Raw genomic sequence first — 15,451 nt, forward strand, 5'->3', positions numbered from 1 at the left:
ATACGCTACCTACAAGAGACACACTTCAGATCTAAATACATTCACAAACTGAAAGTGAAGGGACGGAAAAAGATATTCCATGCAAAAAGAAATTTAAAAAAAGCTAAGGTAGCAAGACTTACATGAGACAAAATAGACTTTAAAACAAAAACTGTAACAAGCGAAAAAGAAGGGCATTACATAATAATAAAGAAAACAATCCAACAAGAGGATACAAAACTTGTAAATATTTATGCACCCAAAAAAGGAGCACCTAAATACATAAAGCAAATATTAACAGACATAAAGAGAGAAATTGACAGTATTACAAAAAATAGTAGGGGACTTTAACACCCCACTTACATCAATGGATAGATCATCCAGACAGAAAATCAATAAGGAAACATTGGCCTTAAATGACACATTATACCAGATAGATTTAATAGATATATACAGAACATTCCATCCAAAAACCACAGAATACACATTCTTTTCCAATGCACATGGAACATTCTCCAGGATAGATCACATGTTAGGCCACAAAACAAATCTCAATAAATTTAAGAAGACTGAAATCATATTAGGCATCTTTTCTGACCACAATAGTATAAAACTAGAAATTAATTACAAGAAGAAAGCTGGAAAAGACACAAACTATGTGGAGGCTAAACAACATACTAATAAACAACCAATGAATCAATGAGGAAATCAAAAAATATCTTGAGACAAATGAAAACAGAAACACAATGGTCCAAAATCTATGGGATGCAGCAAAAGCAGTTCTAAGAGAGATGTTTATAGTCATACACGCCTATCTCAAGAGACAAGAAAAATCTCAAATAAACAATCTAACTTTGCACCTAAAAGAACCAGAAAAAGAAAAAAAAGCCTAAAGTTAGTAGAAGGAAGGAAATAATAAAGATCAAAGAGGAAATAAATGAAATTGAGACTAAAAATAAAATAGTAAAGATCAATGAAATTAAGAGTTGGCTCTTTGAAAAGATAAACAAAATTGATAAACTATTAGCCAGACTCATCTGGAACAAAAAGAGACACAGATTAAATAACAATATCAGAAATGAAAGAGGAGAAATCACAAGCAACACCACAGAAAGACAAAGGACCATAAGAGATTACTATAAACAACTATATGCCAACAAATTGGACAACCTAGAAGAAATGGATAAATTCCTAGAAACATACAATCTTCTAAGACTGATTCACAAAGAAACAGAAAATCTGAACAGACTTATTACTAGTAATGAAATTGAATCAATAATCAAAAAAATACCAAAAAACGAAAGTCCAGGACCACATGGCTTCATAGGTGAATCGTACCAAACATTTAAAGAAGAGTTCATACCTATCCTTCTCAAACTATTCCAAAAAATTGAAGATGAAGGATCACTCCCAAACTCAATCTATGAGACCAGCATTACCCTGATACCAAAACCAGACAAAGACATTCCAAAAAAAGAAAATTACAGGCCAATATCCCTGATGAACACAGATGCAAAAGTCCTCAATAAAATATTAGCAAACCAAATTCAACAACACACTAAAAGGATCATACACCATGATCAAGTGGGATCTATTCCAGGGATTCAAGGATGGTTCACTATCCAGAAATCAATCAACATGATACACCACATTAACAAAACAAAGGATAAAAATCATACAATCATATCAATAGATGCAGAAAAAGCACCTGACAAAATTCAACATCCATTTATGATAAAAACCCTCAACAAAGTGGGTATAGAGGGAACATACTTCAACATAATAAAAGCCATATACGACAAACCCACAGCTAGCCTCATACTCAATGGTGAAAAGCTGAAAGCTTTTCCTCTAAGATCAGGAACAAGACAAGGATGCCCCCTCTTGCCACTCTTATTCAACATAGTTTTCCAAGTCCTAGCTACAGTAATCAGACAGGAACAAGAAAAAAAGGCATCCAAATTGGAAAGGAAGAAGTAAAACTGTGACTATTTGCAGATCACACGATACTATATATAGAAAACCCTAAAGACTCCACCAAATAAGTATTAGAACTAATAAATGAATTCAATAAAGTTGCAGGATACAAAATAAATACACAGAAATTGGTTGCATTTCTATACACTAATAATGAACTATCAGAAAGAGAAATTAACAAATAATCCCATTTATAATTACATCAAGAAGAATAAAATACCTAGGAATAAATTTAACCAAGGAGGTTACAGACCTATACTCTGGAAACTATAAGACACTGATGAAAGAAATTGACGATGACACAAATAAATGGAAAGATATACTGTGCTAAAGGACTGAAAGAATTAATATTGTTAAAATATCCATATTACCCAAAGCAATCTACAGATTCAATGCAATCCCTATTAATACGCCAATGAAATTTTTCACAGAAATAGAACAAATAATCCTAAAATTTGTATGAAACCACAAAAGATTCCAAATAGCCAAAGCAATCTTGAGAAAGAAGAATAAAGCTGGAGGTATCACGCTCCCTGATTTCAAACTATACCACAAAGCTACAGTAATCAAAACAGTATGGTACTGGCACAAAAAGAGACACACAGATCAATGGTATAGAATGAAGAGTCCAGAAATGAACCCAAACCGGTATGTCCAATTAGTCTACAACAAAAGAGGCAAAATACACAATGAGGAAAAGACAGTCTCCTCAATAAATGGTGTTGGGAAAACTGGACAGATACATGCAAAAGAATGAAATTGGACAACTTTTTTACTCTATATACAAAAATAAACTCAAAATGAATTAGAGACTTAAATGTAAGACCTGAAACCATAAAACTCTTAGAAGAAAACATAGTAAACGCTTTGACATAAATCTTAGCAATATTTTTTTGGATATGTCTCCTCAGGCAAGGGCAACAAAAACAAAAATAAACCAATGGGTCTACAACAAATTAAAAAGTTTTGCAGGGGCCGGCCCCGTGACATAGCAGTTAAGTGCGCACGCTCCGCTGCTGGCAGTCCTGGTTCAGATCCTGGGCGTGCACCAACGCACAGCTTGTCAGGCCATGCTGTGGCAGCATGCCACATAAAGTGGAGGAAGATAGGCACGGATGTTAACTCAGGGCCAGTCTTCCTCAGCAAAAAGAGGAGGACTGGTATGGATGTTAGCTCAGGGCTGATCTTCCTCACAAAAAAAAAAAAAGCTTTTGCAAAGTGAAGGAAACAATTAACAAAAGGAAAGGTAACCTACTGAATGAGAGAAGATATTTGCAAATGATATAACCAATAAGTGGTTAATATCCAAAATATATAAGGAATTCACAACTCAATATCATAAAACAATTTGATTGAGAGGCGGAGTCAAGATGGCGGCGTAGGCAGACTCTGAACTCACCTCCTCCCGTGGACACAGCCAATTTACAACTACTCGTGGAAAAATTACCCCTGAGACAGAACTGAAAACTGGATGAGAGGAACTCCTGCAACAACGGACAATCCTAACTGGGGTAGAAGAGGCAGAGACTCCCTTCTGGAGAGGAAAAACGCCGCCTTCACAAGCCGTCAGCGTCACGGCCACCGGGAGCAGCTCACAGGTACGCACCCTCCCTGGAGGCGCGGGGTCCTGAGCTGGGGAGCGCCCCTGCTGTGGGCATTTTGTGGACCCAGCACAATCGACACCAGTGGCATAATATCTGACCTTGCCTGCTACTAAAGCATTGGGTAGCACCCCCAGAAAACCCGGTTCACAAAGAAACTAAAACTGGCTCTTAAAGGGCCCGCACACAAACTCACCCATTCCAGAAAGCATCCTAAAATCACCAGAAAGAAAGGTACACAGTGCTTCGGTGACAAGAGACTCACCTAATAGGCCCTGAGTGCATCTCGGTGAGGGGTGAGACCTCTCCAGGGACTGGGACATTGGTGACGGCCATTGTTGTGGCCTGGTCTGAGCGTGCTGACACAGACGCCATTGGAGTTTTCCCTGAGACCTGCTAGCCCAGGGTCTGCTCCACCCGCTAGAGCACCGATTTAATCCAGCTCAGCCAGGGCAGGCAGCCCACCCTAGAGACTGGCCCCACCCAACAACAAGCCCTCAGGCAACGTGTGGGCCTGCATAGATTGGTGACTGGATTCTCTGCAGCCTGGCAACTGAGCCGACTTGAGCGGGGCAGGGTGTGCACAAGGAGCGGGTGGAGAGTGTGGGGTGGTGGCGGAGTGTGTGGGGCTCCCGCCGTGGAGAGACTGGGTCCGCTTGGGGAGGTCGGGGCATGCACACGGGGCAGGACTGTGTTGACTGTGTGTGTGGACCTGTGGGCAACAGGGCTTGTCAGCTGCAGAAGACTTGTGCTTCTCAAAGACCCACATAGGAGGTTTGCCCCACCTTCCAAAGCCTGAAACAATTGGGTGCTCCTGTGCCTGAGGGCAGCCCCACCCAGCTGCAATCCTCTGAGAGCTGACAAGAGACCTAATAGGCTAGAGGTTTACAGCAATTGTAAGGCCCTGAGCCTAACAACCTGCCACACTGGGGGCCTACTCACTTAAAAGAAATACTGCAACACAAATGTGGTATTAGAACTTACAGCCAACTGTGCTGGGGCTCCCCACACCTGATAAAGAGACTGAAGGGCCCACAACAACTACAAGCAGCTGAGCATTACAACAGCTGGCCAGGAGCATAACTCAGCCTCCCTGGGCGCATAGGGAGAGCTAATAGGCCACAATAGAAGGACACACGTAGCCCACATAGGGGCCACCCCTGGAACATTGAGAACTGAGGGAAGCACACTGGAAGCCTCCTAAGGCATCACTTACATAAGGTCACCTATCCAAAAGCAGGAGACGTAGCTGACCGACCTAATACGTAGACACAGGCACAGGGAAAGAGGCAAAATGAGGAGGCTAAAGAATACATTCCAAGTAAGGGAACAGGACAAAACCCCAGAAAAGGAACTAAGTGAAACAGAAATGAGCAACCTACCCCACAGAGAGTTCAAACTAAGAGTGTTAACGATGCTCACTGATCTGGGGAGAAGAATAGATGAACTCAGTGAGAATGTCAACAAAGAAATGGAAGATATAAAAAAGAACCAATCAGAAATGAAGAATACAATACTGGAAATGAAAAATTCATTAGAGGGACTCAAAAGCAGAGTAGAGGATACAGAAGAACGGATCTGTGGGCTGGAAGAAAGACTAGAAGAAATTACCCAAGGTGAAGAGGTAAAAGAGAAAAGAATTAAAAAGAGTGAGGACAGTCTAAGGGACCTCTGGGACAACATCAAGCGCACTAACATCTGTGTTATAGGTGTCCCGGAAGGAGAAGAGCGAGACAAGGGGGCAGAGAATCTATTTCAAGAAATAATAGATGAAAACTTCCCTAACCTAAGGAAGGAAACAGACATCCAGGTACAGGAGGCACAGAGAGCCCCAAACAAGATAAACCAAAGAGGCCCACACCAAGACACATCATAATCAAAATGTCCAGAATTAAAGATAAAGAGAGAATCCTAAAAGCCGCAAGAGAATGTCAAGTTACATACAAAGGAAACCCCATAAGGCTATCAGCTGACTTCTCAGCAGAAACCTTACAGGCTAGAAGAGAATGGCATGATATATTTAAAGTGCTAAAAGGAAAAAACTTACAGCCAAGAATACTCTACCCAGCAAGGTTATCGTTCAAAATGGAAGGAGAGATCAAAATTTTCCCAGATAAGCAAAAATTAAAGGAGTTTGTCACCAAGAAACCAGTGTTACAAGAAATGTTAAAGGGACTGATTTAAGGGGAAAAGAGAAGACCACAAATAGGAAAAATTATCTATTTCCACGATTAGAACGTAATGGATACAAATGCACAAAAAAGAGGTTAGATATGATATAAAAAACATAAAAGGAGGGAGGAGGGTAGTTAAAGAGTACAGCTTTCAGACAGAGGTCAAACTAAAGTGACCATCAATTCTGTATAGAAGAAGTAAGGAACAGAGAAGGACTACTAAAACACTGAGGGGAAAAAAAAAAAAAAGTTAAAAAATGGCAATAAGTACATACTTATCAATAGCTACTTTAAACGTCAATGGACTAAATGCTCCAATTAAAAGGCATAGGGTGGCTGACTGGATAAAAAAACAAAACCCATATATATGCTGCATACAAGAGACACACTTCAGACCTAAAGACACTCACAAACTGAAAGTGAAGGGATGGAAAAAGATACTCCACGCAAATGGCAATGAAAAGAAAGCTGGGGTAGCAGTACTCATATCAGACAAAATAGACTTTAAAACAAAAACTGCAAAAAGAGACAAAGAAGGGCATTACATAATGATCAAGGGAACAATCCAACAAGAGGATATAACACTTGTAAATATCTACGCACCCAATGTAGGTGCACCTAAATATATAAAGCAATTATTAACAGACATAAAAACAGAAATAGACAGTAACACAATAATAGTAGGGGACTTTAACACTCCACTTACACCAACGGATAGATCATACAAACAGAAGATCAATAAGGAAACATTGGCCTTAAACGACACACTAGAACAGATGGACCTAGTAGATATATACAGAGCATTCCATCCAAAAACTGAAGAATACACGTTCTTTTCAAAGGCACATGGAACATTCTCCAGGATTGATCACATATTAGGCCACAAAACAAGTCTCCATAAATTTAAGAAGATTGAAATAATACCAAGCATCTTTTCTGACCACAACGGTATGAAACTAGAAATCAACTATAGGAAGAAAATCAGAAAAGCCACAAATACATGGAGATTAAACAAAATGCTACTGAACAACGACTGGGTTAACGAAGAAATCAAAGAAGAAATCAAAAAATACCTGGAGACAAATGAAAATGAAAATACGACATGCCAGAATTTATGGGATACAGCAAAAGCGGTTCTAAGAGGGAAGTTTATAGCAATACAGGCCTATCTCAACAAACAAGAAAAGTCTCAAATAAACAATCTAACAATGCACCTAAAGGAACTGGAAAAAGAAGAACAAACAAAGCCCAAAATCAGTAGAAGAAGGGAAATAATAAAAATCAGAGCAGAAATAAATGAAATGGAGACCAAAAAAACAATAGAAAAAATTAATAAAACCAAGAGCTGGTTCTTTGAAAAGATCAACAAAATAGACAAACCTTTAGCTAGACTCACCAAGAAAAAAAGAGAGAAGGCACAAATAAGTAAAATCAGAAATGAAAGAGGAGAGGTTACAACACACACCTCAGAAACACAAAAGATTATAAGAGAATACTATGAAAAGCTATATGCCAACCAATTCGACAATCTGGAAGAAATGGATAAATTCTTAGAATCATACAACCTTCCAAAACTGGATCAAGAAGAAGTAGAGAATTTGAATAGACCAATCACCAGTAAGGAGATCGAAACAGTAATCAAAAACCTCCCCAAAAATAAAAGTCCAGGACCAGACGGCTTCCCTGGTGAATTCTACCAAACATTCAAAGAAGACTTAATACCTATCCTTCTCAAACTCTTCCAAAAAATTGAGGAGGGGGGGAAGCTCCCTAACTCATTCTACAAAGCTGACATTACCCTGATACCAAAACCAGACAAGGACAACACAAAAAAAGAAAATTACAGGCCAATATCACTGATGAACATCGATGCGAAAATCCTCAACAAAATACTAGCAAATCGCATACAACAATACGTTAAAAAGATTATACACCATGATCAAGTGGGATTTCTTCCAGGTATGCAGGGATGGTTTAACATTTGCAAATCAATCAACGTAATACACCACATTAATAAAATGAAGAACAAAAATCACATGATCATCTCAATAGATGCAGAGAAAGCATTTGACAAGATCCAGCATCCATTTATGATAAAAACTCTGAATAAAATGGGTATAGAAGGAAAGTACCTCAACATAATAAAGACCATATATGAGAAACCCACAGCTAATATCATCCTCAATGGTGAAAAACTGAAAGCTATCCCTCTAAGAACAGGAACCAGACAAGGATGCCCACTGTCACCACTCCTATTTAACATAGTATTGGAAGTCCTAGCCAGAGCAATCAGGCAAGAGAAAGAAATAAAAGGGATCCAAATTGGAAAGGAAGAAGTGAAACTGTCACTATTTGCAGATGACATGATTTTATATATAGAAAACCCTAAAGAATCCACCAGAAAACTTTTAGAAGTAATAAACGAATATGGTAAAGTTGCAGGATACAAAATCAACATACAAAAATCAGTTGCATTTCTGTACACTAACAACGAAGTAGCAGAAAGAGAAATTAAGAATACCATCCCATTTACAATTGCAACAAAAAGAAGTAAATACCTAGGAATAAACTTAACCAAAGAGGTGAAAGATCTGTACCACGAAAACTATAAAACATTTCTCAAAGAAATTGAAGAAGACACAAAGAAATGGAAAGATATTCCGTGCTCTTGGATTGGAAGAATTAACATAGTTAAGATGTCCATACTTCCTAAAGCCATCTATAGATTCAATGCAATCCCTATCAAAGTTCCAACAACATTTTTCACAGAAATAGAACAAAGAATCCTAAAATTTATATGGAACAACAAAAGACCCCGAATAGCTAAAGGAATCCTGAGAAAAAAGAACAAAGCTGGAGGTATCACACTCCCTGATTTCAAAATATACTACAAAGCTATAGTAACCAAAACAGCATGGTACTGGCACAAAAACAGACACACAGATCAATGGAATAGAATCGAAAGCCCAGAAATAAACCCACACATCTATGGTCAGCTAATCTTTGACAAAGGAGCCAAGACCATACAATGGGGAAAAGAAAGTCTCTTCAACAAATGGTGTTGGGAAAACTGGATAGCCATATGCAAAAAAATGAAAGTAGATCCTTACCTTACACCATACACAAAAATTAACTCCAAATGGATTAAAGACTTGAATGTAAGACCTGAAACTGTGCAAGTTCTAGAAGAAAACATAGGCAGTACGCTCTTCAACATCGGTCTTAGCAACATCTTTTCAAACACCACATCTGACCAAGAGAAACAATAGAAAAAATAAACAAATGGGACTACATCAAACTAAAAAGCTTCTGCACAGCAAAGGAAACCATCAAGAAAACGAAAAGACAACCTAACAATTGGGAGAAGATATTTGCAAACCATACATCCGATAAGGGCTTAATCTCCAAAATATATAAAGAACTCATGCATCTCAACAACAAAAAAACTACCAACCCAATTAAAAAATGGGCAAAAGACCTGAACAGACATTTCTCCAAAGAAGATATACAGATGGCCAACAGACACATGAAAAGATGTTCAAAATCACTAACTATCAGGGAAATGCAAATCAAAACTACAATGAGATATCACCTCACGCCCGTCAGAATGGCTATAATTAACAAGACAGGAAACAACATGTGTTGGAGAGGATGTGGAGAGAAGGGAACTCTCATACACTGCTGGTGGGAGTGCAAACTGGTGCAGCCACTATGGAAAACAGTATGGAGATTCCTCAAAAAATCAACGATAGAACTACCATATGATCCAGCTATTCCACTGTTGGGTATTTATCCAAAGAACTTGAAAACACCAATTTGCAAAGGTACATGCACCACTGTGTTCATTGCAGCCTTATTCACGATAGCCAAGACTTGGAAGCAACCTAAGTGCCCATCAAGGGACGAATGGATAAAGAAGCTGTGGTATATATACTACTCAGCCATAAGAAACGACGAAATCCAGCCATTTGTGACAACATGGATGGACATTGAGGGTATAATGCAAAGTGAAATAAGTCAGAGGGAGAAGGTCAAATACCGTATGATTTCCTTCATTAAGTAGTAGATAATAACAACAATAAACAAATACATAGGGACAGAGATTGGATTGGTGGTTACCAGAGGGGAAGGGGGGAGGGAGGAGGGTGAAAGGGATAATTCGGTACATGTGTGTGGTGATGGGTTGTAATTAGTATTTTGGTGGTGAACATGATGTAGTCCATGCAGAAATAGAAGTAAAATGATGTACACCTGAAATTTTTACAATGTTATAAACCAATGTTACTGCAATAAACAAAAAATTTAAAAAAAAAAAAAAAAAAGCAATTTGATTAAAAAATGGTTAGAGGACCTGAATAGACATTTTTCCAAGGAAGACATACAGATGGCCAAGAGACACATGAAAAAAAGCTCAACGTCACAGGTTGAGCTATTGCTCAACATGCCACTCAACATGGCAGAGCTCACATGTCACTTTATGTGGCATGCTGCCACAGAATGGCCTGACAAGCTGTGCGTTGGTGCACGCCCAGGATCTGAACCAGGACTGCCAGCAGCGGAGCGTGCGCAAATCAAGACCACAAGGAGATATCATCTCACACCTGTCAGAATGGCTGTTCTCAAAAAGACAAGAAATGACAAGCATTAGTGAGGATGTGGAGAAAAAGGAACCCTCATGCAATGTTGGTGAGAATGTAAATTGGTGCAACCACTATGAGAAACAGTATGGAGATTACTCAAAAAATTAAAAATAGAACTACCATACAAGCCAGTAATTCCATTTCTGTGTATTTATCCAAAGAAAACAAAAACACTTGATATATGCACCCGTATGTTCATTGCAGCATTATTCACAATAGCCAAGATATGGAAACAACTTAGGTGTCCATCAGCAGATGAGTATATAAAGATGCAGTACGTATACACAATGGAATATTATTCAGCCATAAAAAAAGAATGAAATCCTGCCATTTGCAACAACATGGATGGATCTAGGGGGTGTTATGCTAAGTGAAACAAGTCAGACAGAGAAAGAAAAATATCATATGATTTCACTTATATGTGGAATCTAAAAAACAAACAAACAAACAAAACAGAAACAAACTCGTAGATACAGAGAACAAATTGTTGGTTGCCTGGCAGGGGGCGGGGGTGAAAGGAAGGGCAAAATAGGTCAAGGGGATTAAGAGGTACAAAGCTCCAATCATAAAATAAATAAGCCACAGGGATGTAATGTACAGTATAGGGAATATAATCAACAATATTGTAATAACTTTGTATGACAGATGGTTACTAGTCTTATCAGGGTGATCATTTCATAATGTATATAATGTCAAATCACTATGTCGTACACCTGAAACTAATACAATATTGTATGTCAACTACACTTCAATAAAAAAAAGAATGTTATATTCCCATTACAGTGATCATTACGGTGAAACGTGTAGTGTTAATATGTAGTGAGATGGGATGCAAAAGCAACATAAGTTAAAATGATAGGTGTGCCATAATTCAACTCATACAAAATATAAAAGTTTACACACAAAAATTGAGGAAATTTTCTTTGAATTTTGGAGTTCAGAGTGATTTTTAAAATTGTGTCGTTTAATAATGATGCTGATTTTTTCAATGAAAAATAAATAGATGGACCGTCCGTTAAAGGTGGGGTTGGGAGGGAGAGTTCCTACCTTGTTAGTGTCCTAACAAGACAGGCTTCGAGAAGCGGAAGAATAGACTCCATCGAGCTGTGCATGTATAACTGCTGTACGCCAGGAAGAAGACAAAGGTGGTAATGGACTGAACAACTGGGCAAAGGGAAGACCCAAAGTGATCTGCATGAACATCAGAAAGTAAAAGAAACAGGGCAAAAGCCTGCTGTTGTCAATTTCCTTTCTAGACACGAACTCATCTTGGAAGACAGCATCACTAATTCATATTTCGGGAAGCCTGAAACAAGTGTTACAGATACTTCGGTCACTGGAGCAGTTAAAGAATCTGCCATGAGCATCAGTTCTCTGCATGGATGCCTGTGCTGTTAGACCAAACACATGACAACTGTCTGATGTGCCTTCTTCCCTGGGTTTCTAGGCGTATATCTGGTTGCATCTCCTCTGGCCCCAAGGCACGTGGCCCTCAGTGAGGAGTGGCAGCTGTGAGAACTGTACAGAGGACTGTGCCTCCTGCTCTGGAGCCAAGCTTTGCAAAGAGTGCGGGACTCAGCCAGACCACCCGCTCCTCCTCCAGGAAGGCAGGTGCTACGCCAAGTGCCCTAAGTTTCCCTCTTCTTTCACTTTCTACTCATGTGCATTCTCCTGCAGCACTCTGAGGCGTTCCCTCCTATTGACCAAAGAACCTTCTCCTCCCTGGTTTGAGCGCCTACATAAGTGTCCCTTCTTGACTGTCTGACATCACTGTTGGCCACAGCAGCCAAAGCTTACCTAAGGCCAGATGCACACTTCTCCCTTGTGACTACTGCATACATCTATTTTTACTCTTACGAAAATATGTTATTTTCCCACCTTGTATGTATGATCAGGTAGTTGTCAGTTTTTTGGTTTTTGGGTTTTTCCCCCCATCAGAAAAGTGAGGCTGTGATAGGCTGGGAAACATAAGAACTTCTTCTAAATGTTCAAAATAGGTGAGGTACGAATCATACATAATTGATAAAGAATAATACCTGGTTATTTATGGATTCCTCAGGGCTTCCTCAGCCCATGGTTTATAATTCCTCCACCTTTCCTATCAATGCTCCCACCTGGAGGATTTACCTAAAAGGGAAGTGGGAGGAGCAAACATCAGGAAACTTCCAGGGACAAGCAACAGAAATGACAAACAGAATGCTTGAGAAAAGATGGGGCTTTATTATCTCACATAACAAGTTTGGAAATCCAGTGTTGGCTACTTTAGTGGCTAACACTTCATTAAAAACCCACAGTCTTTCCATTTAGCTCCTGTACCTTCCTTAGCCTGTCTTCCCCTGAGCCATGCTGTCTGCTCCATCCCCAAACATCACCACCCCAAGCTGCAACAACCAAAGACAGAAAAGGGCCCCTCTCCCCTTGTTTATCGCTTTTTGAGAAGAAAGAAAACTTCCTCAGACTTCCCTTCACATCTCATTAGCCAGAATGCATCACTTACATCTTCCTAAATGGATCTCTGGGATGGAGAATGGAAATACAAGGATTGGTATAGGCTGACCAAGATTCCCCCTGAACACAATACAAAATTAGAACACTGATGGCCAGCAAGAATGGAGAGAGGGAGGCAAGAAATGTTGTTGGTTGCATCCTGAAACTCATCTATTTTAAAGAATTAGAAATTTCATTTGCCCGATGATTAAAAGAACTTGATGATAAAAACAACACCTATTTCCTATGGCCTATTTGTTTCCGTTACTGAAGTAGATCCTGTAGGGTACAAACACAAGGCATGGTACTTATCCTCAAGAAGCTTCCAATCTAGTGTAGAAGCCAAGCATATTCAATTCCTCAGATACATACTTAGTACCTACAGAGTGTAAGAGTTGATGTTAAAAGCTAAGTTAAGATCAACTGAAGGAAGTCTGCACTTGCAAAAGGCTTACCATCCAGCAGGAAAGTTTACAGCAATCAATGTCATACCACTCAGAGCCTTGATAAACAAAGGGCCAAGAGAGTCCAAGGGAAAAGAAACCATTTAAAAATAGCTACTTGAGTGCTTGCGATATCTGCGTACTGCACTAAGGGCTTCCAATGTATGATCCCATTAATCCTCACCAGGATCCTCTTATTCAGATACTATTATTTCCCCCATATTAAGGATGAGGAAATGGGTAGCATGCTCAGTATCACACAGCTAATCCATGGTACAGTCAGGATTTAAACCCAAATCTCTCTAGCACTGAAGTCCATGTGCTTAACTACTATACAAGGCCACCTTCTCATCAACTGGATTTCTTTTTTTTAATAACAGCTTTATTGAGATATAATTCACATACCACACAACTCACCCAAATTAAGTGTATAATTCAGTGGTTTTTAGTATATTCACAGAGTTGTGCAACCATCACCACGATTGATTTTAATTTTATTTATTTATTTTTCCCCCAAAGCCCGAGTAGATAGTTGTATGTCATAGGTGCACATCCTTCTAGTTGCTGTATGTGGGACGCGGCCTCAGCCTGGCCGGAGAAGCAGTGCGTCGGTGCGCGCCCGGGATCCGAACCCGGGCTGCCAGCAGCGGAGTGCGCGCACTTAACCGCTAAGCCACAGGGCCGGCCCACGATTGATTTTAAAATACTTCTATCACCCCAAAAGAAAACCCTGTACCCTTTTAGCAGTTACTCTCAATTTCTCCCAAGGCTAAGCAACCACTAATTTACTTTCTGTCTCTATAGATTTGCCTATTCTTTAACATTTCATATAAATAGAACAATTCAAAATATGGTCTTTTGTGACTGGCTTCTTTTGATCAGCATAATATTTTCAAGTTTCTTGCCCAGCTGAGTATTTGAGAAGAGGCTTACTGGTGAAAGGGCCAGGGTCACAGAACCCAGGGAGTGAAGGGAATGTGAGGCAAGACAGAGTCAGGACAATCTCAGCCCTCCTCCTCCAACAACTGTGCTCCAGCCTCAGCAAAGTTAACAAAGACATTACTATACAACAAAGGTGAAGGTCAGAAATCTACTTACCAAAGTCAATCATTGCTTCCTTGTTAACCTTTGTCATAGTGGGACTGAACTGCTTGTCATGGTTATCACCTTAGTTATTTAATCCTTACCACACTTTCCCAAATATTTCTTGGATTCCTCAAATGTTCTAGGAATTAACAATGCATTAAAGTGAGGAAAAAAGAGATGCATTTTGCCTCCATCCAATTAGTAGACCACTCAACACTTCTTTCCCCCAAATCTGGGTTGAGCCACTCTTATGCACAATGAGACAGTATGCAGATACATGGCAGCCAAGATATTTTGCATTTTTTGAGCAGTGTGGAAGCCACTAACATGGTCTAAAAATCCTACAGACTATGGAATCACAAGCATGTGCCCTCCTGTTTTGAGTAGGGTAGTCTGATTACCATGGGGGCCTCATCTTTGTGTTTACAAAAAGCCAGGGGAGATAAAGTCTGAGGAACATATACTATCTAGCTTGGCTTGGCAGCTTTGTGGCTATTTCTGAGAAATTGCCCTTATGGGTGCAATCCATCCTAAAACAGCAATAAGATTTATAACAGGAACACAACCTGCAATGAAACAGTATCCAGTTAATCAGAATTATTTACAAGTCAGCATTAGGGGCCATTGCTTTTTCAAATATGGTATATGTTCATGAAAAAAAAAAGTTTAAGTAGTAACATACACCATTATAGTGATTGTTTAAAAAGCAATGCAAAACTTAAAGTGTGCTCAGATTCACCCAATGTGAACAGATTCGAAGCTCTAGTAGAAGAACAACCAGTCTTCCTTTAAGCACTGGCCGTCACTGTCTCGGGTGTCTGTAAGATATAGGTGAAGCTCCAGAACCACACACCTCTTGCGTTACACATATTCATCTGGGCAAAAACACTTCAGTGTAAAGTACTTTGAAGTTAACAACTTAATACAGATGGCCATTTCTTCTCAAAAGAAATATTTGTCTTCTTAAATAAAAACAACAGTGAAATAAAGTATTAACAGAAGAGTTTTGTAAATGCAAGAACAAGACAGGAGAACAAATTGCTGGGCAGACCTGTGTGAAGGTG

At 39.3% G+C, this 15,451-nt stretch overlaps 1 protein-coding gene across 21 annotated transcripts in view; it reads right to left on the reverse strand.

Moving 5' to 3' along the window:
• Positions 1 to 15,451, reverse strand: part of LOC101398151 (solute carrier family 28 member 3-like) — an 80,886-nt gene that overhangs the window by 39,826 nt on the left and 25,609 nt on the right. For 6 of the 21 annotated variants that reach the window (XM_087444340.1, XM_087444337.1, XM_087444353.1 and 3 more), the window contains 3 exons: positions 14,400 to 14,526; positions 12,408 to 12,498; positions 11,419 to 11,677 (listed from right to left, as the gene is read on the reverse strand). The exons of 5 other annotated variants lie outside the window; for them this stretch is intronic. The gene's annotated coding sequence lies outside the window, so the exon portion shown is untranslated. Of the gene's footprint in view, positions 1 to 3,822; positions 3,969 to 11,418; positions 11,678 to 12,407; positions 12,499 to 14,399; positions 14,527 to 15,451 lie in introns of those variants that run through there. 10 more of the 21 variants (XM_087444345.1, XM_087444343.1, XM_087444354.1 and 7 more) reach the window with 6 other exon arrangements.

Source organism: Ceratotherium simum, chromosome 20 (genome assembly GCF_057802395.1).
Source record: "Ceratotherium simum simum isolate JZ-2026a chromosome 20, ASM5780239v1, whole genome shotgun sequence".
Lineage (NCBI taxonomy): Eukaryota > Metazoa > Chordata > Mammalia > Perissodactyla > Rhinocerotidae > Ceratotherium > Ceratotherium simum.